The 25,196-nt window shown below is 36.2% G+C and overlaps 1 protein-coding gene and 1 pseudogene across 3 annotated transcripts in view; both read left to right on the top strand.

Annotated features, from left to right (window-relative positions):
* CDKAL1 (CDKAL1 threonylcarbamoyladenosine tRNA methylthiotransferase) overlaps positions 1 to 25,196 on the top strand; it is a 629,213-nt gene that overhangs the window by 561,648 nt on the left and 42,369 nt on the right. The gene's annotated exons all lie outside the window — the stretch shown is intronic.
* LOC308500828 (large ribosomal subunit protein uL22-like) lies at positions 23,150 to 23,705 on the top strand (annotated as a pseudogene). The gene has a single exon. The product of its transcript is annotated as a large ribosomal subunit protein uL22-like (transcript).

Consider the following 25,196-nt stretch of genomic DNA (forward strand, 5'->3'; position numbering starts at 1 on the left):
AATTCCCTAAAATTTTGCCTTTAAAAAAAAAAAATCCCTGAATATGAACCTTAATTTACTACTTTCTCCCAAGGTCTAGAGAACATCCAGTAACATTTCCTAGTGGCATGGTTGACAGGACAACAGACAGGCTTCTCTCCATATTGACTCCTATTTCTCCATAAAACTTCATCTTGTTGGGGTCATAAAAATGACCATTTCCCCAGCAAAGGCAACATTTTTAAATTTAACAGACTCTAGAACTAAAAGCTGTACTTTTGATAGAAAAAAAGGTCAATGGGGCTCAGAACTGTGAGGCTCCCTCCACAATTTTGCTGAGCCCCAGGATTTGAGTTGAATGAATTCCAGTGGATTGAGATTTTGCCCTAATATAGAAAATAAAAACAAAAACTACCCAGCGCAGTCAGGCTTAGCATCACATTTGTAGTTTCTCTGCCTCTTGTTTGTTCTAAAGGACCTATAATAAGACTGTCTTGATAGCTCATTTACTAGTATCACACCTGAACCCATCGATTATAATCCATCGGGGTGGATATACCTCCCACACAGAATAATATTAGGACGTCAGCCTCACAACACAAAGAATTTGGTCTTAAATTCATGCCTGCTGTATGAAGTAGCAAATGGTCTTTTTCACCTTCTCCCCACTCTTTTCAGTGCTGCCTCTTGAGAGGGCTGAGATGACATAAAATGGTTGTTTCTGGGCTTTGGTTGCTTCAACCGCCTTCCCGGGGTTTGTTTAATAACCTGTTCCACTTCACACCTCTCAGTACTGTAGAGGCCTCACATATATCACTAGCTGCAATAAGCTGGATCCTAGCCTCTTAAGCTTCACAATAACGCAAAACAAACACCAATGTGGGGCCACAGAGAGACCCCTCTGGAGTTGGGGGATAGAGTAGCTTTAGTGTCTTGATTTCAAATTGCAACCATTCCCCCTTTACCTCTGTGTTTCTTTTCTGCTCTTGTCACTTCCATTCTCCCTCAATGGCTCTCTAACCAATCAACCCATCTCCTTATTCTGTGGCGGCTCCTAAACCATAGACATTTGTTAGAGGAAAATCAGAAAATTGAAATTGAGTTCTACAACAAATCTTATCTTAAATTTTATAGTCTTAAAATAATGCTATCATTTTAATTACTAGTTGGGCTCCATGACCCCAGTCTTCCCCCTCTACCTCTAAATTGTAATCCAAGAAAGCTCTACCCCACTGCTCCTAACTACTGGACTATTAGATGGTAGTCCAGGATGATGTTTTCACCAATTTGACATAAAAATAAGGACAATACAACACAGTAAGTTTGAATTTACTATTTAAAAGAGTCTTCTTTAAAAATCCCTTCTTATTATGAAATGACTGTGATCATAAATACTAAATTTTCAAAGTATGTTCCTACTTGTAAAATAAAATGTGTTAACCTTATAAACAAACTGGGTTTTTTTAAAAAAACAGCTTTACCACTGCTACTACCACCCCCATTTAACTGGTGTTTAGAATCCAAAAGTCTAGGAACCGTAGATATAGCTGGAACATGAATATAACCACATCACTGCCATGCTTCACCCCAACAGCACCCACCTGTATCTACAGAAGCAATTCCAGGCGCTTCAACGTAACACACTAAGGCCTGGAACTGGTCCCTCTCTGCTTCCCATCGTCAGTTCCCACCATTCCCTCTGCAAGAACTAAACTGGCTTGATGGAATTCATTCCTAAAAGTACTGGCCTAGTAAAGATTTATCAATGATGGTATAGTGTAAACTGAGAAGCTCATATTCATAAGCAGAGTCAAAAATTGTTTGACATCCAAGACGAGATCAGGGTGCCTTCTCCCTTTTCATGGCTTGTTTCTGCTTGAGCCAGCCAGCCTTCCCCTCTTTATAAACCTGATTAACTAATACTCATCCTTGAAACTTGACGACCAGCTCCACTGTTAGTGTGCCGGTCTCGGTGCTCTGAACCTGTGCTTGTTGCTTTTATCAATATCAAAAACACATTCTATTGAAAAAAACCTCTTTCTTAATGTCTGTTGCCATTACCAAGCTGGAAAGTTCCACAAGGTAAGGGATCAGGCTTATTTGTTTTTGTGACCTTAGTACCCTCTCTGAAGCCTGTTAGAACTAAAACCAATGGCCTAGACAGCTACCCTGTGGTAATCAGGTTGGAAGCAAACACCCTCTCTTTCCTCCTCCCCACGTGTCTCTTCAGAGGAACAGACTTCCTTCCTGACTTAAAACCTTGCTGCAGAGTAACTGGCCACCTCTCTGACAGCGGCAAGATGGCCGCAGATCCCCTTCCTTCCACTTACTTGCTGCTTCCTGAAAGGAAGGATCACTTAGTGAGCGTCTGGCACAGGAGCTTCTACTGTTATGATTAGGCATAGACGTGATAATTGAATTACGGAAAAGGAGCCCTAAATGTAGGGGTGCAGATGTGTGCGAGAGCGTATCGTGTTCAGAGAACTTCATATAGTTCTTCAACATTGCCCAAAAAGGTGATAGTCCATATAAGAGTAAAAAGAGCTGAGAAATGTGCAAGCAGATGGGATTTGAATTTTTTCCTGTGTCAGGGGACCCATTAAGAGGTTTCCGGCGATTAGATTTGTATTTTATAAAGAACATCCTCCTACTGGTGTGAAGGCTTAAAAAGAGAAAGACAGGGAAAGAATGAGGGTAACAAAAAATAGTAGAACACCGGACAAGAAATGGTATAGACCTTCAGGCGTGCCAGGAACAGGTGACGTACTCCTCGCCTGCATTTTTTTTTTAAAGCTAATTGCTTTCATACCTTTCTGATAGGCCATTAACCAAATCAAAACTAATCATTAACCAAATCAAACATTAGTACAGGCATATTGTCCTTGTCTCGAATTTAACTACAGGCTTACCTTGAAGATATTGATGGTTGGGTTCCAGATCACCATAAAAAAGAGAGTTGTAATCTTTTTGCTGGTGGAAGGTCTTGCCTCCCATTTGTAAAAAACATACCTGTGAAGTGTAGTAAAGCAAAGTACAATAAAACAAGGTATGTCTGTATTAAAAACTTTCAGATAGACTTAGCTTTTAATAGACTAATCAAAGAGAGCATGGTGGAAATTTTTATTGAAAGGGAAAATTTTAGACCTGTGAATATTTGGAACATGGATTTTTTTAACGAGAGGAATAATCAAATAACTGATGAAGGAGAAGTTACTAAATCTACCATACTCCACTTTGTCTCACGTGTTGCTCCTAAACATCTATTTATATCTACATCAGTGCTTGATATTATGAGGGTGGGTGTGAAATTGGAATATGAAAAACCCAGACTGCTGGGTGACTTTGAGTTTGTCACTTAAGTTTGGGAAGCCTCAGTTTCCTTTGCTGTGTCCTGGAGATAATACTTTAAATAGTTGTCATGAGGAACAAATGTAGGTGAGAGTGATGTAAAATCAGAAAAGCAGCGTAGGCATTTCCGGCTTACCAACCCGTACATCTAACATGGGCTATTTTAAGCTTTTGGTTTATCCTCTGTTGCTTACGAATTTGGACTTCCTTTAAGTGTTTTGAGCCAGGTGAGAGGAGTGTAAGTATACTAATGCTGTTAAATTTTAATTTTTGAGTTGCTTTTCCAAACTATTTCTGCCAAATGCACCATCACAGCAGATTGACTCAATCACGCCTAATGAAAGTGACACCAAAAGTAACTGTGACTGGTTCATATGAACCTTGGAAGAGCTATTTAATAAATACCAGAAGATATTTAATTAGCTTAGAAATGAAGACAATGACTAGCTTATAACAGACATGAGGACCTTATCGAACAATAGTTACTCAACTTTGTCATTTTGCCTGTGTCATCAGAATTATTTAACCATCTTTCACCTCATTTTGGTCAAGAATATACACTCTGAACCATCAACAAAATGAAAAGACAACCCATTGAATGGGAGAAGATATTTGCAAATGATACATCCGATAAGGAAATGATATATCTGATAAGGGGTTAATATCCAAAATATATAAGGAACTCATAAAACTTAACACCAAAAATACAGTCCAATTAAAAAATAGGTGGGCAGCTGAATAGACATTTCTCCAAAGAGGGCATACACATGGCCAATAGACATATGGAAAGATGCTCAGCATCACTAATCATCAGAGAAATGCAAATGAAAACCACAATGAGGTATCACCTCATACCTGTCAAGATGGCTATCTATCATCAATAAATTGTTGGTGAGGATGTGGTTAAAAGGGAGCCCTCATATACTGTTGGTGGGATTGTAAATTAGTGCTGCCACTATGCAAAACAGTATGCAGGTTACTCAAAAAATTAAAAATAGCACTGCCATATGACCCATCAATTCTACTGCTGGGTATTTATCTGAAAAACAAAAACTAAAACACTAATTCAGAAAGATATATGCACCCCTATGTTCATTAAAGCATTACTAGTAATACGTAGCTAAGATATGGAAGCAACCTAGATCTTCATCAATAGATGAATGGATAAAGAAGATGTAGCGCACACACACACACACACACACACTGGAATATTATTCAGCAACAAAAAAATAATGAAATCTTACCATTTCTGACAACATGGATGGATCTATGGGATATTATGCTAAGTAAAATAAGTCAGACAAAGAATGACAAATATATAATTTTACTTACATGTGGAATCTGAAAAAAAACAAAACAAAATAGAAACAGTCCCATAGATACAGAGAACTAGCTGACGGTTGCTAAAGGAGTGAGGGATGAGGGATGGGAGCTTCTAAAAATATATACACTGTTCACATCAAATTTATGGGAAGTATAGAGGTCTCTGTTCTTTTCTGTGACACAATGAGAATGCCCACTCTCAAATGACTACTGCAAAGCTTGTAAACTGATTAAGTGACAAAACTTCTAAGTATGTTATACATAATGGCCACTTGACAGCACCTTGTCTAATGTATTATTCTTTGCCATTGAAGTAAATCAGGATTGTCATAGATTCCATTTTGTTTAAATTAATAAAATATATTTACCATGAAGCTTCATGAGCCTTTCTCAAGGAGACACAAGGACCTACAAGCTGATGTCAGAATATATGTCTGAGATTCTGAGGCCTCCTTTTCTTTCATTCTACAGATGTCTTCAGAAGCCCTGGAAACTGTTGGGTACTAATAGACTCTAGACATGCATGCCCGAGAAGGTGTAGTTTGTTACAAAGAGCTACAGAGTTGGCAAATATTATTGTTTGAAAGACAATAAGCCTAAGGAATGGTGAGATTATATTCCAGGCTCCATTTGGAGTGTCCTGTATGTAGCCAAAAATTGCAGTTGACTACAGGGAGCATGCTCACTAGTGACTTGAGTACAACAGCAGAAAATGAAGTTAAGTCAATCAGTGTATTCTTTGGGAAGGTGAGACATAACTTCCGACACCGATGAATTTAACCTTCTACTCCCGGTGAGAACCAGATTCCACACAGGCTACATCCAGGTGCTTGAGCTGTTTCATCAGTGTTGCTTATGAAGAGCATTTAAGATTAAAGCAAGACGGGATGATCCTCAGGGTCCTAAAATGTCACCCAGCCTCGAAAGACAACCCTTTTGAGCAGATGCTCTATAAGTAACATGGAAGTATAGAGAGATTAATTTTGATTCACCATTGGGAAGAAGTTTTAATATTTAACTGACAGGGCTACACATGAGGAAATTTTTTTGTGTGTAATTGTACATGTCCTTGAATTCAGAGCTATTGTCTTACAAATCAGAAAGTAGTACTCCACAATTGGGAAAAGTTGATAGGGGTAATTTCAAAATAAAACACATTCCATCTGTTTTCCAAGGACTAAAGGGACTAGTCTGAAAATCAGTGTGGTTTCAAAGAGCTATAAAAGCAATTTCTAATGTACCCATAGCCCAGGTAAATGTCAGGCTTTTAGCAGTTTTCTTTTAGGTAATACATTTACCCCTGAACCAGTAGCTCTCCAATATTGTTCTGTTTCTCTCCCTCTTGCTTCTTATTCCCATCTCTTTTTGTCACTCTCTTTCTTTCGTTCTCATACACCCCTTTACCCTCTTCTCCTTATAAATATCCTCCTTCTCCAAAACATAAATATGTAAGTGTATTATTTTATGCCCATGACAGGAGCTGATTTAAAGTTGATAGGCCTCTGGGGCTACAAGACAAAGTTCCAGATCAGTGGAGACTTGTGAGAAATTCATGTCAGAGGAGAGGAAGAAATTATTTCTTTAGAGAAAGTAGGAATCGATGCAGGATAATTTTTATCCACATGAAAGATATATGGGAAGAAGCAAAATAAGATGGTCTACAAGTTGAACATTTAAAAACAACCACAACAATTAGAATATTTTACAAAGTCCACTCTATGGCAATAATAGAGCTAAGCAGACATTACAAATGCTGTGCACCTGTGTCCCCATTGAAAACCTGTATAAATTTTTAAAAATGGTATTTACCGACTAGCGTAACCGTCGGTGGATTTGTCAGGTTTCTGACAGGATGAAGAAAAATGATAGAAAAGCTATCAGATTTTTCATGAATGTACATGAGATGAATTCATACCTACCAGTGAGACAAGCGAAATAATAGTGAAGACAGCTAATGATCTGTGGGGCATGCAAGAGAAGTTTAGTGTATGCTTTCTTCAGCTTCATCTAACAAAATGCCTAAAGCATGCCACCCGAGATTATCACCAGGACCGTATTTTACTATTACAGAAGATGGACTGGTTGACTGGAAAATCATGTAATATCATGTAATACTAGATTTAGAAGGGAAAATTACGAAAGCAGTCTTATTACTTATTTCATATATATTATTTACTTAACGGCTTTTTTAGGTTTCCTTTATAAAGTTTGGAGCAAAAAAATGATGACACTTTGTAAAATGTTGCTGATGCAATGAATGTTTTTCATATGGAAGGTATTGGAAGGTTTCATATGGAAGGTTTTTCATATGGAAGGTACTGATATTTTCATATGGAAGGTAGGGAGAACTTTATGCCATTTACAGAGGCTAGAAAGATAATACCCTAAACGTTGCATTGCTTTTAGCCGACACCATTTGGCTGTAGGCTCATAAAGTAGTAGTGTGTTTGCAGCTTTGTCATTAATTGCCAGTATTCTTAAATTACTTTAATACTAAATAGAAAGCTGAAGCAGTATTATAAGCAGAAATTACAATGTGGGGAGCAGAAGTCTTGATGATCTTTTTCATTACCCACCTTTATTAGTAAGATCTTTTAAATAGCTTTTATATGATTGTTTTAAAAATGATTATTGTAGAATATCTGAAAAGTAAGGTGCTTAAAAAAAAAAGTGAGGGTGCTAAAAAGTGTATACTCATTTTAAGAAAGGAAAAAACTGTATTAAAATAATTAATACTCAATATATACCAATAACAAAAGATGAATACAAGTCATGTGTAAACATTTTTTTGGAATCCCCGGTGTGTGTGTATATATATATATATATATATATATATATATATATGTATATCTCACCCATAATCCCACCACTCAGAATTAGCCATTATGACTTTTTTGGACTTATTTCCTTCCTTTACACTATGTTCATTTATTTTTACTTTACAATGCTGGTACTTTACAATGTTGTACTATACATACAGGTACTTACTTTAAAAAATGTTGTGAGCATTGTTTTATGTCATCCAAATTCTCAAAAAACCTTGTGTTTAATGGCTACATACTACACCGTCGAACGAATGCATCAGTTTATTAACTATTCTTCTGTTGTACCTAATGCTTTATTATTATAAATTACCCCAAAATAAGGATTTGTACACACATTGTTGTTGTGTCTCCATAGCCATTTTCTTTAGCTGTATTCCTAGAAGCACAATTACTAAGAGTATAGATATTATTAGGTTAAAGGTTTCTTGACAGATACCGCCAAATTGCTTTCTAGAAAAACTGCAATGTACACCCACACAACCCAGAGTACTCTTCAGTTTCAGAGATTAATTTTCTTTTGTATTGAAGAATGGTTCTTTTAATGCTATTGCTGTTGCTTTTATTTTGCTTATATGGCATTCAGATTTTTGTTTTGCATCTATACCCAGAGATTAAGATTAGTGTATGGTAGTGGATCTTAACTGTGGGGATTAGAGCATGATTTATTTAAGAATCTCATGAAAATCATGAACCTTCCTCTGAGAAATATGAACATACTAACAAAACTCCAAACTTCTACATATTTTAAAAGAACCATTGGCAGTCCTTCCCTAAAATATCATTGCTCACATGATGCTAAATGCTTTATTGGATTGTTTCATTTAATCTTCACAATCTGGGGCATCACAGAGGAAAGGAACTCGCTCCAAGTGGCATAGCTACTGAATAGTAAAGCTGAGAATCAAAATCCAGAACTTGTCCTCTGATCCATTGCATTCCATCACCTTGAGGTTAAGAAACCTTTGTCTTTATTATTCTTTGTCATGTGACTTTGTTCATCTTTTTTTTAGTCATAGCAATGCTGGCTTCCTAAAATCTAATGGGATAATTTGCCATATTTTTTCTATGCTCTGCATTTGTGTCAATAGCACGAGGTTCTCTGTTTCTTAAAAGTTAAGAGTTCATTGCTAAGAAGCTTCTTGCCTGGAGTCTTTTAAGATGAAATTATTTCATAACCTATTCAGTTGCTTGTATGCATATGTTTTCTTTTTTTATTATTTTGAGTTAATTTTTATAATACATTTCTACAATGACTACCCATTTCATTGATTTTCTTTTTCACAATTTTTATCATAGAGGTGTATGTAGCATTCTCTTGATTATTAGCGTGCCCTTTTCATTCCTTATTTTGTCTTTTATCTTTTTTCTTGATTAGTTTTGCTAAAATTTTGTCTGCTGCAGTATTGATTTGTTGTGTTTTATTTTGTTTTTGTGAGTCCCACCCCCGAATATGCTTGAATGATTAATTGTTCCCATTTTTATACTTTCTGTTTCTATTTTAAATTGTATTCCATTGTTCTGCATTTCTTAGGGTGTAGCTATGTTGGCATTGTTATTGTTCTGATTTTTGTAATTGTTAAAGTTGATTGTGGTTGTTGGTTTTATTCTTCCATGTCTAGTGTGTACTATTCTGATCTTTCTTTTTTCTAAGTTGATTTATTTGGAGGTTCTCTCTCCTCCTCCTTGGTCCGATGATTATTTAGGAAAGTGTTTTTAGTTTATATATGTGTTGTTTTCATAGGTTAATCTTTCAGTTTTGGGATAGTAGAATCCTAAATTAATTCCTTTAAGAAGTTTGACTATTGTAGGGAGAAATGAACATGCATTAATACTCATCTATGAGAAGAGAAGAGAAACCTGCATTTTCATTTTAATTCCATTCAGTTCAACAAATACAGAGGGTGCCAAAAAAAATTAATACACATTTTAAGAAAGGAAAAAAACTGTATTAAAATTGTAATACTCAATATATACTGATAATAAAAGATAAATACAAGTCACGTTTGACTTCTGCAATTACAAGAGGTGCTCAAAGTGGTTACCATCAGCATAATTTTAACACAGTTTTCTCCTTTCTTAAAATATGTATATATTTGTTTGGCATCCTCTGTATTTATTGATTGTACATTGTGTGCCAAGAGCTGTGCTAGGTACCATGCTTCCCCAAAAATAAGACCTACCCCCAAAATAAGCTCCAGTTAAGATCGTCAGCCGGATGGACGCATTTAGTACATTATGACGATGTTCCAGAAGAGGATGACATGACTGTATTTGAATAAATGTAGATTGTTGTACATGAAAAAACAAGACATCCACTGAAAATACACCCTAATGAATCTTTTGGAGCAAAAATTAATATAAGACCCGGTCTTATTTTGGGGGAAACACGGTAGGAACATGACAGTGAAAAAGTAGAAATAGTCTCCGTTATCATGAAACATTTAGTCTGGTAGATAATACAGACTAGCATACAAACAATTACTGGAAATACAAGAGAATTAACTAAAACAACTGAGCTACAAGATCCTATCAAAACTAAACTTAATAGAAAATGACAATTTAAATAGATGATGAAATAAGAAAATCTGAACAGACCAATTGCTAGTAAAGAGATTGAATCAGTAATCAAAAAACTCCCAATAGTACAGGACCACTGGCTCCTCTGGTGACTCCACCAAACATTCAAAGAAGAATATCAACCATTCTCAAACTCTTTCAAAAAATGGAAGAGGAGGGAACTCTTCAAAACTCATTAATGAAGCCAGCATTACCCTAATACCAAAATCAGACAAGGATGCCACAAGAAAAGGAAATTACAGGCCAATAACTGTGATGAATATAGATGCAAAATTCCTCAACTAAATATTAGCAAATCAAATTCAGCAATACATTTAAAAAAATCATACACCATGATCAAATGGGATTTATTCCAGAGATTACAAAGATGGTTCAACATCCACAAAGAAGTCAATGAGACACACCACATTAACAAAATGGAGGATGAAAATGATATGAACATCACCATAGATGCAGAAAAGCATTAGACAATATTCAACATTCATTTATAATAAAAACTCTCAGTAAGTGGGTGTAGAGGAAACGTACCTCAATATAGTAAAGGGCATATATAATAGGTTGACACCTAACATCATACTCAATGATGAATAGCTGAAAGGTGTTCTTCTAAGATCAGGAACAGGACAAGGGTGCCCACTCTCACCACTTTTATTCAACATAGTATTGGAAATCCTTACCAGAGTAATCAGGCAAGAACAAGAAATAAAAGGCAGCCAAATTGAAAAGGAAAAATATAAAACTGTCACTATTCACAGATGATGTGATATTATATACAGAAAACCCTAAAGATTTCATTTAAAAACTGTTAGAACTAACCGATGAATTCAGGAAAGTTGCAGGATACAAAATCAATACACAAACGTCTGCTGTGTTTCCTTACACTAATAACGAACTTAATTTCTCAGAAAGAGAAATTAAGACAATAACCCCATTTACATTTGCACCAAAAATTATAAAACACGTAGGAAAACATTTAACCAAAGAAGTAAAAGGTCTGTATACAGATGCTTCTCAACTTAACGATGGGGTTACATCCCAATAAACCTATCATAAAGTGAGGATATGGCAAGTCAATATGTGTTTAATATACCTATCCTACCAAACATAATAGCTTAGCCTAGTCTACCTTCAGTGTACTCAGAACATTTACATTAGCCTAGAGTTGGCCAAAATCATCTAACACAATGAATGCGCTGTACAATATCAGTTGTTTACCCGTGGTGATCATGTGGCTGACTGGGAGCTACAAGTCACTGCCACTGCCCAGCATCATAAGAGAGCATCGTACCGCATATCATTAGCCCTGGAAAAGATCAAAATTCAAAGTAGGGCTTCTACTGAATTCATACCACTTTTGCACCATTGTAAAGTCAACAAATCCTAAGTCAAACCATTTTAAGTCAGGGATCATCTCTATTGAGAACTACAAGATATTAATGAAAGAAATTAAAGAAGATATAAATGGAAAGATATTGTGTGGTTATGGGTTAGAAGAATCAATATTGTTAGAACATCCTTACTACCTTTAACAATCTACACATTCAATGCAATCCCAATCAAAATTCCAAAGGCATTTTTTTCACTGTAATAGAACAAATAATCCTAAAATTTTTATGGAACCGTGAAAGACCCTGAATAACCAAAGCAGTCTTGAGACAGAAAAACAAAGCTTTCTTCTTCTTTAATTTTTTCAGTGCTGAAGCTTTATAGTAGTGAAGAAAGAAGGGAAACTAGAGTTAATAGAAACTAATTCATAATTGATTTAGGGCATCATGTGCCCCAATTGTAAACCGTATTACAAAACCGTAGTAATTAAGACAGTATTGGCATAAAAACAGACACATAGATCAGTGGAACAGAATAAAGAGCCCAGAAATAAATCCACACACATATGGTCAATTTACAACAAAGGAGACAAGAATATACAATGGGAAAAGGACAGTCTCTTAAATAAATGGTGTTGGGAAAACTGGACCACTATCTTATACCATACACAAAAATTACTCAAAATGGATTAAAGACTTGAATGTAAGGCCTGATATCATAAAGTTCCTGGGAGAAAACATAAGTGGTAAGCAAAAGCAACAAAAGCGAAAATAAACATGTGGGATTACATCAAACTTAAAAGCTTCAGCACATCAAAGGAAACCATCAACAAAATAAAATGGCAACCTGCTGAATGATAGAAAATATTTTTAAATTATATATCTGATAAGGTGCTAATATCTAAAGTATTTAAAGAATTCCTACAACGTTTTAAAAATTAAATATATTGGGGTGACAATGGTTAGTAAAATTACATAGGTTTCAAGTATACAATTCTATAATACATGATCTATATATCACATTGTGTGCTCACCACCCAGAGTCCTACAACTTAACCACAAAAAAGCAAACAATCCAATTAAAAAATGGGCAGAAGATCTAAATAGATATTTTTCCGAAGAAGAGGGCTAATCAGATACATGACAAAATGCTCAACATCACCAGGCATTAGGGAAATGCAAATCAAAACCCAAATGAGGTATCACCTCACACCTGACAGAATGGCTATTCTCAAAAAGACAGGAAATAAGTGTTGTTGATGATGTGGAAAAAAGGGAACTCTTGTCTCTATTGGTAGGAATGTAAATTGGTGCAGCCCCTATAGAAAATAGTATGGAGGTTCCTCAACAAATCAAAAATAGAACTACCATATGGTCCAGCAATTACTCTTCTGGGTATTTATCGAAGAAAATGAAAACAGTAATTCAAAGAGATATCTGCACGCCATGTTCTTTGCAGCATTATTTACAATGGCAAAGATATGGAAACAACCTAAGTGTCCATCACACACATACACAAAATGGAATACTACTCAGCCATAAAAAACAATGAAATTTTGCCATTTGCGACAACATGGATAGTCCTTGAGGTCATCATGCTAAATGAAATAAGTCAGAGAAAGACAAATTGGTAGATGCCAAAGACAGGGGGCAGGGGAGAGGGGAGAAATGAGTGAAGGGAATCAAAAGGTAAAAAGAAAAAAACAATCTGGAAAGGTAAGAGCTTACAATACATGAAATAAGATTATTCATGAGTTAATTGTCGAAATAAGTGACATTAAATTGGGTTCATTATACTATTCTTAAAAAGAGGGGGTGGGAGGGAACTACAGTGTTTACACTGTAGCACATAGAATTTGGATTACACCAGGAGTTATCTGAGCTATTCTTGGGGAGAAGCCACATCACAACACAAAACAAGCTGTATATTGCTTGGTTTGGGGTTCCCTGATGAGACCTGATAGAAAATTTTTGTTTGACAGAAAAGATTGTTCAAAACCAAGTTAGTAGTTATGGAAGATTGTATAACTACTTTTTAATTTTTTTTTTTTTAAGATTTTACAAAATACAGGTGACATAACTAAGAAACTGGACTGGAGACACCCTCAGGTGACTTTCTGGGAGGCTGTTTTCTCTAAAAAAGTACATGCTGTGTTTCTGTTAACTCTAGCTTCCCTTCTTTCTTCACTACTATAATGCTTCAGTAATAAAATTTTTAAAAATATTTCTAACTTTTCTGTCTTCCACCATCCCTCTCTGGTTCTTTTTCTTTCTCCAATTTTATTAGTTTCAGGTGTACAAAACAAGATAATGATTAGACATTTACACCCCTCACAAAGTGAAAACCCCAACCCCATCTGACACCATACATAGCTATGGCAATACCATTGACTCTATGCTGTACTTTATATCCATGACTATATATATGATATATATGATATACGTATCTTTTATATCATATAGTCACGTGTTATATATATATCTATAGGTATATATATAATATATACATGTGTATATATATATATATATATATATTTGACATTCAGTATTATTTTATATTAGTTTCATTTTATATTAGTTTCAGGTGTACAACATAATGGTTAGACATTTATATAATTTATAAAGTGATCCCCTGATAAGTCTAGTACCCATCTAACACCATAAATAGTTTTTACAACATTATTGACTATATTCCCCATACTGTATTTCACATCCCTGTGACTATTTTGTGACTACCTATTTATACTTCAACCATCCCTCCAACCTCCCTCCCATCTAGTTCTTTCTTTAATGCAGAATATATTTATTTGTTTTCCTGACTGAGAGATAGATAAGTAAACAACTTTTAAGATGAATGAATGAATGAAATAGACAAGGATATCCTTCACAGTAGAAAGTAAGCAAATATGTGTGTGTGTATCTACAAATCTAACAAGAAATATACAAGATCTTGATGATGAAATTGATATTTTTTTGAAGAACATAAAAGATATATTGAAATTATAAAACATAACATTCCCAGATAGAACAATTTAATGTAATGGTAATGTCAACTCTCCCCGTATTATTTTACAGTGTCAATATAATCTTATTCAAAAGCCCAACAGGTTTTTTTGGATAAATTTTACTGCAAAACAGTAAACACTTCAATATAATGAATGGTGTAAGTTAAAAGATAACCAACAAACAAGGAAAAAATATTTGCAATAATTGTGATTCAGTAATTTTAACTCAACAGAAAAATGGGCAGAGATATTCAATGAACATATGAGAGGTATTTCATCTCACTGGCAATTAGAAAAATTAAAATAATAAAAATATTTAGTCACCTGTTTTGCTGGAAAAATTTTTTTTAACTGAATATATACAATGTTGGGTGTAGGAAAGGAAGACCTCATATACTAAGTGAGAACATACAAATTGATTAAAGCCATTTTGGGGGACAATTTAGTTGTTCCACTTAGAGAAATGCTCGCCCATGTGTCCAGAGGCGTGTATTGTTGTTAAGAGCAAAAAACAAAATGAGCCAAATGTCTATTCAGAAAAGTAGTTAAATTTTGACATATTCATTTTACGGCCTCCTGTGTGCTTGTTTAAAAAAGGAAGTATGACTTTATGTGGCAACTTTCTCCTCAGAACAGTGGGGGACCACTGTAGGGTTTTCAGTGGAGGTGTGACATGACCAGACTTGAGTTATTAAAATCTCTCTCTAAATGGATTATGGGAAATGAATCAGAGAGACAAAAAATAGAGGCAAGAATCCCACTATGAGGTGGTTAATCCAGTCGAGCATCGATGTTGACCCCATGATATGGCAGTCAGAACTGTTGTTAACACAACTGAAAAATACTCTTAGGTGGCCATACATGTTTGTATTGTATTATAAGGTGTATTTGTTGGACAGAAAGTGTAAAGCACTTTCCTAGGCAAGGATGATAAAATAGATTTCCTAACTGTAAAATCTATGTACTAATAGGTTTAATATGATAAGTTTTATTATTATTAGTTTTATTAAGTTTGTTTACCAAATGAGACTTTTCACCCTCCTCTTTTGAAACAATGGAGGTCATCCAGCTGACCACGCTAGTCTTTGTGCTTGACTATCAGGAAGCTCAGACAAATGCAGTGCTCAACTGCAGTGACCACATAGCTTAGATTTAAGGTACACTGCTTACCTTAAATGAAGTGGTCCCTGCTTCTCCACAGGAAGTGCATTCCAAGACTCCCAGGAGATGCCTGAAATCACAGATAGTGCCAAATGTATACTATGTTTTTTTCCTATATATACATACCTATGACAAAGTTTAATTTCTAAATCAGGCACATTAAGAGATTAACCACAAAAATAATGAAATAGAACAATTATGACGAAATACTGTAATAACAGTTATGTGAATGGTGTATCTCTCTCTCTCTCTGATAACTAAACTGGTAACCGAGACCGCACCTGAGTGACTAACGGGCAGGGAGGATGTGCTTCGTGGAGATGCTGGACAAAGGGATGATTCACTTTCTGGCTGTGACCAAGTGGTAGGGCTTGAGATTTCATCCCACTACTCAGAATGGTGCTCGATTTAAAACGTATGAATTGTTTACTTCTGGAATTTTGCATTTAATATTTTCAGACCACAGTTGACCACAGGTAACTAAAATCACAGAAAGCAAAACTGCAAATAAGGTGAGGACGGGGGGACTACTGTAGTCAGCCACCACTTTTTCCTCCATAGAGTTAATCTCTCATTTTTAAAAGCTACATGGTTGTGTGTACCTTTTGTTGTGCAGTCATTATCCATTTTAATAAAGTTGACAGGTTTAAAATTACTAATAAATAAAGGAGCATTAAAGTTATCATTTAAGGATTTTAGCTGCATAGTCCATTTTGATCCCTTCGTGCCTTTAAAGGTGCCATGTGGCTTTTATCTCCTAACGTTGTGAATATTTCATATTCGTTTAGCAAAGATCTTTTAATAAGAAAGGGGACATTTTAATGCCACAGCAGGCTACATGGTAGTTAGTTATGAGCTACCCCGGATTAATTAAGCATCTGTAACATCACCTTAAAACTGTAACTTGACTTTGAAATTGAAGAGGTAATGTTGCATGTTCGTTAAGAGCTCGGACTCTGGAGCCGGACTGCCAGGTTTGAACACAGGCTGTGCCTGGCACCTACCAGCTGTGGGACCATGGGCAAAGGTCTTAGCCCCTCAGGTCCCAGACAACTTCATGGGGTTGTTCTGAGCACCAAACTATGGTATTAGGTCAGTACAAAAGTAATTGCGATTTTTGCAATTATTTTTAACCTTTCAAACCACAATTACTTTTGCACCAACCTAATAGCTAGTATTTGTAAAGTGTTCACTATAGATAGATATAATATTTGTTAAGTTAAAAAAAAAAAGGAAGAAATGAAGAGTCTTTCTTAGCACATATCTTTAGACATCTATTTCATTTACGACTATGTGACAAGAGGAATGTTAAAAGTTTAAAGCTTTGGTTTTGTTTTTCTTGCGTGTAAGTATACTTCTAGAAGAAAAGAACATTTTTCTATATATTAATCAATTAAATTAAAACCAGACATTGTTTATGAGTGTTCATGGTGTTTAATTTGGCGTTACTGTTGTTTCCAAGGCCAAACAGTGAAATGGGAATGAAAAGGCTGTCGTTTAAAAAGATGTGCGAAAAAAGGCAAATGGGTATACTAAAGTTGCAACCCATATCCCCGGTGGTGAAATTTTTAGTCCGCTTGGGGTTTTTTGGGTTTTTTTTGTAAACTGTAGTCTGAATAAAGGAGTCCAAAATATTGCTTTGAATTCATGTGTATAGATAGCAGTACATGACAGATGACGTGTGCACTAAAATGTGAAATCTTACGAAGGACAAGCTGTGGCACAGGGTCTTCGTGCCCCTGGAGTCTGCAAAAGCCTTCGCAGGATGGAAGTTCATTCCTGAAAAGTAGTCCTCACTGACCTCTGACTATTAGAGAATGATGATTTTAAAATCCACAGCTCTGTTGTTACGTTGAATTATATACATACACATTCTTAAATTGGAATCATACTGAAATATACTTTTTTACACTTTTGAGTATTCTGTTAATAGACTTGAAGAGAATGAAAATCTATCAAATATTGCATTGTTTTTGAAGTTAGGTCTCTTCCCTTCTACTTTCGAAGATTTTCTTTCCTCCACTTTAATACACTAGCTTATTTCCACTTTATGACAGTTTTTATATATCATGATGATTATTTTTTGATAAATAGGGCATCATACACACACAGAAACACATTTTGTTTTGTAGAGCGTGTATCTGTGATCAAATACAAGGAAGAGCTAGATCTAGTTTGCAATGATTATGAATTTTTCATGGATTTAACAGCCTAATTCTGTTTGAAAACTTTAATATATGTGATTTTCTGGTACTCTCTTTTCATTGACTACTAAAAAAATGCATACATGATGGTAGTAGGTTTCCTGAACAAAACCAAAACACTTGATTTACAAAACAAAAGGCTTGATTTAAAGAATGTGATATGATGTTCAACCTCGCTAGGTAGTATTTAAGGTTTTCATCTGATTTTTTTTTTTTTTTTTGTAACAAGGAGATACATTATCTCAAAAATAACTGCTGGATCTACTTAAACATTTGTTCTGTAAGGAAATTGAAAAGTCATCATTTACAGATATATTTGATGATTTTTCCAAAAAGATAATGAAAGCAAACACATAGAGAAATAATTTATTTTTGATAAAAAAATGTTCTCAAAGCCTAGAAACCTAACCAGAAACATTGAACAAACCAATATGAGAAGTGCGATTTTTAAATGTAATCTTGGTATTTTAGCTGATGTTTTTATATATGTTTCTTTAATTGTAAAATAGTTAGATATACATATGCTTTTCCTGTTTTATAGATGGTAAAGGTGAATAGGTTCTCCAAACAAAAGTCAGACTCTCCCTTGAATTCAACCATTTTGCCATCCCTTGATAGTTTGGTCTGTCAACTAAATAAAAAATGTGACTTAAAAGATAGTAGCCTGTGTTACAGGCATAGGGCAGAAAAGGAGATAAGAAATGGAGATTCACCAGACAATCATATAGTATCCAAGGCAAGGGCAGTGAACTGGGGAGAGTAAGATGAGAGAGAAGAGGAAGCATTCATGAAATTATATTTCTTATCATCATTCTAAACTATATGACAGGAGTTATCTATTTACGGATCTTTTATAAGATAAAATTCTTGCACAAAGCCATTGCCTATTGTTTCTCTGTAAATCCTCCACCGTTTATGTCACAATTCCACTGAAAGTGAAGAAAACATGAATGTGCTATTAATATATTGTGCCCTGTGTAATTCTGAACTCAAATAACAAAGAGGAGGCCATATTTTTTAGCTTTGTTTGAAAAGTCGTTTTTAATGTTAATTTTAACTTGTATATAAGGCTTTTTAATTGGTTGAAAAGAGGGAGGGGTGACCTCGTGAAAGATGATCTTGTTAAAAGTCATTGCGAAAGGAATTAATCAAGTTCAAATGGCCCTGAGTTTCCAGACAATACCTTAATTGCTTGTCCAGTCATGGTCCTCTCTAGTTATAAGGCTGATATCAATATCTCCAACAACCTATTTTCATGCAGCAGTCGTTAGTTTCTTAAGAAGTGGGACCTGTTCTCATTTGTTAAGTGAACTGTCTACACCTGCACCTGACCGAGGGTCCGAGAGGACTTACCCAAGCACGGCAGCGTCTACGCGGACTCCACGTCCTGGGTGCAACACTGTAGTTGCTCCCGGGCAGAGCACAGCTCAGGGAGGGAGTCCAGCCAGCCACACTTTTCTTATTTTTTACCAAACAACATTTCCATTCTAAAATTGTTTCAGGGATGCTGCCACAATTCGTTTTACAAGTTTCAAAACTCTTTTTTGCCAGTATCCCTGTTATCTTTTAATCCAGGACAGAGCAAGTAATAGACTCATTAGAAGGGAAGTACTTTCTCTGCTGTTGGTGTGGCATTGTCTCACCTCTTTTCAGGTTGAGAAAAGGCCACACAACACCTTTGCAGAGAAGGTCTGGGATTTTTCCAAGACAGAGGAGAGGGTTCAGGTTGCCCACATGGAACAGGTGGGGGAGGTGGAGAATGAGAGAGAGAGAGAGAGAGAGAGAGAGAGAGAGAGAGAGATAATAAATGAGTTCATAATAGAAACATTACCTGAAATAGGCTTATGAAATTATTTGCCCTGAATCAACAATTCATTATCCTGAGTTTGCTTGTTAATAGTCACATGTTTCCTTCATTTTTCATTCTGGGGCTGTATTTAACCTCAAGACTCATGCTCAACAAATCATGTAGTAAACATGAAGATGCTTAGTTAAGGGCAAGTAGTTTCTTGAGGGCATTTCCCCTGTGTTTTTTAGGAAATGGTGGGGGGTGGGGAATGTATTTTAATAGTTAACGTTAAATTCATTTCATATTTTTTGCCTACTAGTTTCTAGCAAGCTAAAGAACTTAGAAATGATCATTTATTGATAATAATATATCTTTGTATTTTTAAAAATCAGAAATAAAATTTTTGTGACAGAATAACTTATTAACTACCACTTTCATAAAACACCGTGTTTACTTTGCTACACAAGTCTCTGTCTATGTATACTCCAAGTAAAAGATAACGATCGCTTTGAATTTTTGATTTTTTTTTTGTTTATTGATGTGACAATGGTTAGTAAAATTACATAGGTTTCAAGTATACATTTCTATAATACATCCTCTGTATGTCACGTTGTATGCTCACCACCCAGAGTCAGTTCTCTTTCCATCACCATGTATTTGACCCCCTTTACCCTCTTCTACAAACTAACAAAGGAACATGACAAAGAACAAAACAAAAACTCATAGACAGACAACAGTTTAGTGGTTGCCAGAGAGTGTGGGGAGTTGCGGAGAGTAGAAGAGAATTTTAACCATGGTGGTTAATAGAAGTAAGTAGTAGAAGCAAATTTTCTCCATATGTTGCTTGAACTTCCTCATGAATCCTTCCCACCCACTTACCCACCACCACCACCATTATTTGAAGCAATAAATCTGAGACCTTTAAGTTCATATTATTTGCCAGTCCCTGTGATACCAAAGAATGTATCAACGGGAGTAAACGAGTGGGGTTGGTAAACTCAGCTTTTTACAGCTCCAAGAGATTTTAGAAGCAAGCAGAAGTTAGTTGTCTGGTCCCAGTTGTAATTATCTAATCTTGCACTGATTTCTAGAAAGCTTCAAAGGGAGACATCCTAAACCAATCCGAAATAACTGTTAAGGAAACTGGATTAACATTTTGGACTCCAAAACTTCTTCTCAAATACTTTTTGGCCTACGTGTGAATGGCTCATGGGTTTACCAGTTTTGCTTTATTAATTTTTATTCAGTTTATGTGTTCCTATAAAGGGAACTAGTACGTCTTTTGAAGAACCTTTTGGGGTTTTGTCTTCTGATTATGATTTCACCAAATCATAATCATAAAAAGCAAGCACATACCACACATCTGACTTTCTTTTTCCCCACATTTCCTAATTTCTGAATTCTGAAAGTCCAAGGCATCTGCATCTTGCTGAAGTCAGTTTAGAAATCTAATCACAAATCGTGTGTTGACTTTAAGACAGTTTTCTTGGTCTATATTTGATATGTTGTAACTAAACACAAAGCAAAGAACTCTAGGTGACTATTTCGATGAACTATTTTAACAATTTCCCTTCTTTCTCCATTGATTAGTGAATGATGAAAAGGAAAATTCCTCTTCCGTTTCCCATCGTTTTTTACTTTACCATGTTGTGTGGTTACTACACTACTTATTTTTCTCTTAGGAGCTTGTTATGAGTGTGTTATTCAGGAAAGCACTAAATAAGTAGCAAAGAGATGGTGTGCCATTGTATGCTGCAGAAAACACTAGACGGGAGAGTTTGGCACATGGGAGCTCAGTCTTACTCACAAAGTAGCCTTGAGCAAGTTACTTAAATTCTCTGTGTTCTTCCTTCAGTTGGAAACAACAAAAAGTATATGTGAAGCTGAAAAATAAGGGACTATTATCAGCGCCCCTCACCAGCGTGGTACATTTGTTACAGTTAATGAACCTACACTGACAGGTCAGTGGAGGGAGGCTATGCATGTATAAGGGCAGGGAGATACATGGGAAGTCTCTGCACCCTCCCAATTTTTTGTGAACTTAAAACTGCTCTAAAAAATAAAGTTTAAAAAAAATAAAGTTTTTAATAAAAGCAAATAAACAAATTACTATGTCAGATAAGGTTATTACAGCTGCTGTTTGCTACGAAGGTGGCAAGAAAAATAAATGCACTTTTCCCATGTCCCTTAAGGAAATATAGAATTAAAGAATAACCTCACGGATAATTTGATTCCAATTTGGCGATTTTTCAAAAATGATCAATGCATGATAGTATAACTACAAAAATATAACTGTGTACTTGTTAAATTATTAAAAGAGCTGGTTCTTTCATTCATTTATTCAACAAATATTTATTGAGAACTATGTGCCAGCCTGGTGTTCAGCACTAAGGATATAGCTGCAAATAAAAGAAAATGGAATTTCACAAAATTGAGAATCTTGTGAGCTTTGACCTAGGTTATCTCCCTGAAAATATTTTAAGGTAGCAGCTTGCTCAAGGTAAACAGGATAGTTTGCCCTGCTCTAATGCCATGCATATGTACTGTTCTTAAACTTCACATTGTCCTGTGTACTGTGTAGTAACCAAGAATTGTTGTTTATCACGATTCTGTTATGTTAATGAAGTACTCATTTACAAATAACTGTTTTATCTGTAATTAAAATCAGGCAGAGTTCTTCAAAATAAAGACAGTTACAATGCATAGTCACTGGCCTGCGGTTTTGAATATGCAATTGCAAAACATTAAGAAAAGCATACCCTATTTGATCACTTTTAATGAATCTTTCACCTGGGTCCCACTGTAAGCCCCTCATGGTGTTCCTGTCATCCCACCCATATGCTTCCGAAAGCAGTAACCATCCTTGGGTCTGTGCGTGCCTACATATAAAATCAAAATCTGTAGGGTTTTTCTTTTTGGTCACATATAACCAAGTTTTTAAAAAAATCAAAGCGTTATTACTGTATCCTCAGTAAGATGATGCGTCCTTGACCACTTAGCAATCTAAAATTCATGTATCCAAAAGGAATTTTTCTTATCCTTTTGAAAGAAGAATGATAAATATTTAAACAGCCTTTAACTCTTTCAGGCAGGCACAGAACTATGTTTTAGAAATGACAAGAAGCTGTTCAGGGGTTTGTTGTTGTTGTTTTGTTTTGTTTTCCCCCAGTATCATTCATCTTTACAATAGCGACGAAAAAATGAGTTGTTGATTTATCAATATTGGACAGCTTTCCTCCTTTCTCCCCATTAAATATGCTTTGTCTTACTTCTCTGACAACCTTTTGAGTCATGGCTTTGAAAAGGGAGCACGAGAGTTATCTCTGCTTTTCAGGCAAGATTTCTCAAGGGGAGACAGCCAGCCCAGCAGGGCTGCTGACTGCTGCTTAAGGCTGACCCCACCCAGCCTTCTCCTTCCTTAGCTGTTTAGCAATGGTCTAGTCTGCATATATCCATACAGCGTTCTTTCTGAAAGTTTTTCCTGTTCTGAAGCAGTAATTGGATAGAGCCCCAAGACAGTTTTCTACTTAAAATTAAAATTTTCTTCTGACTACTTGAGTCAAAATATCCAGTGAGCGTTCTTCCCGTAAGCAGCCTGAGATGACCTCTGAAAATGGTTTGCTATTTGCTTGACCCACAGAACCCCACAAAATCATGTAAATCGAGAAGTTCAAATTTACATGTTCATTTTAAGAACACTCGTGAAACTGCCCAGGCCATCAAGGGTCTGCAAATCCGAAACGCCACCAAGTGCCTGGAGGATGTCACGTTACAGAGCAGTGTGTGCCATTCCATCATTACAGTGGTGGAGTTGGGAGGTGTGCCCAGGCCAGACAGTGGGGTTGGACGCAGGGTCGGTGGCCCAAAAAGAGAGCAGAATTTCTACTGCGTGTGCTTAAAAACGCAGAGAGTAATGCTGAACTTAAGGATTTAGATGCAGACGCCCTGGTCACTGAACACAGCCAGGGGAACAAAGTTCCCAAGATGCCGCGCAGAACTTACGGAGTTCACGGCCGGGTTCTCCTTAAATACACGAGCTTGCCCTGCCGCACCGAGATGGTCCCAGCTGAGAAAGAGCGGGTCGTTCCTAAGTCAGAAGAGGAGGATGCACGAAGAAAAAGGTCCCCCAGAAGAAGCTGAAGAAACAAAAACTTCTGGCCCGAGAGTAAATTCAGCATCAAATAAATGCTAATAAAAGTAAAAACAGAAAAGAAAAAGATATCCAGTAATAATGTTGAACTCATAAATGTGTTTCAGCTCACAGAGCTCTCTTCTGGTAGTGAATGGAAGGTGCATGAAATTTGGGGATTTCCTCATGGCAGTAGACGTGTTATCGGCTGTATTATCAATAGTAATCATACTTTTCCAGCACATACCCTGACTCCTAAAAGCAAGGTTGTAATCTGAAGATAACTCAAGATTCCAGCCTGATAATTATTTTAATTACTTCTTTCAGACAGGTAAACTGAATCCCCAAAATGTTGCTCCTGTTCATTCTTTCATTCATCCTTGCCTTCGGCAAATGTCGTTAATCCCAGACTGTGTGTCAGCTCTGGAAGTGAAAGGCAGGAGCAGTGGTGAGAAGACTAGTGACAAGCTGTCAGGGCCAGCCTCTAGCAAGTCCGGAGGACACTACTGCTACTGCTGCTGTCACCAAGGCCACTGCCCGCAGAACTTAGTATGCAGAGTAGGACACCTTACTGGTTGGATTCCTTGATGGGACTCTTCATTTAGAAACACAGGACGTGTGGCCTTACACGTTACGAATTTTGACCCCCTCCACATTTTTTTGGATGATGAAACGGGGGCTCAAAAGTGAAATGATTTGCTCTGCATCAAACAGCCAGTTAGTGGCATAGGTGGAACCAAAGGCTTCTTGGCTTCCTGATTCATGCTCTTCAAGCTCTCATTCAGTTGGCTGAGGTTCTGTCATAAAGGAAAGGAGATTGTACCTGTGTGCCCAGAAACTTTTTGTAAGACAGGCCGTGGTCTAAGAGATCGATCGCTGGGGAAAAAGATACAGAATTATCATGCTTTAAAATATAAACTCATAATAATGTGTTGCATTTGGATACTACTTTCTGGCCAACTTTAAAATATAAACAGGCAAGAAGTTTAAAAAAAAAAAAAACCACAATGTGATCTATCTATAAAACAGGAGAAATTCGGTAGGAGGGAGGATTTTTAAAAAATCCACTCTACCTGTCAGATGGAAGGCAGAACCCAGCTGGCTCTTGAATGTTGAGTAGGTCACCACCTAGAGAAGGGCCTTTCAGGATTTAGGTGATATCCCAAGTTTTGTTTTAACTGCAGACTGCCATGTGTGAGGTATGTATAGGATTAGAATATTTCACCTCAGCTCTCCGGTCTGTGTTAATGTCTTGAATATTCTCAAGGTCTCTAAATTCCATCAGGGCAGTAACTTTGCAGCCATTTGGAAAATCCAGACTTACTAAATAGGTTCAACAGAGTTTTCCCAGCTACTCGCTGAGTTGGCTCGGTTTCTGCTCTTTAGTCTCAGGAACAATTGCAGAAGTTCCTGTCTACATCTGTGATTAACAGATTTTCCTAGAGCAACTTGCAGACATGGCAGTGTTCAGTTTTAAGTAGACTATGTAATAAATAATGTGTTTGGCAGGAGAGGCCATTTAAAAAAAAAA

This window comes from Rhinolophus hipposideros, assembly GCF_964194185.1.
Source record: "Rhinolophus hipposideros genome assembly, chromosome: 8".
In the NCBI taxonomy this organism is placed as follows: domain Eukaryota; kingdom Metazoa; phylum Chordata; class Mammalia; order Chiroptera; family Rhinolophidae; genus Rhinolophus; species Rhinolophus hipposideros.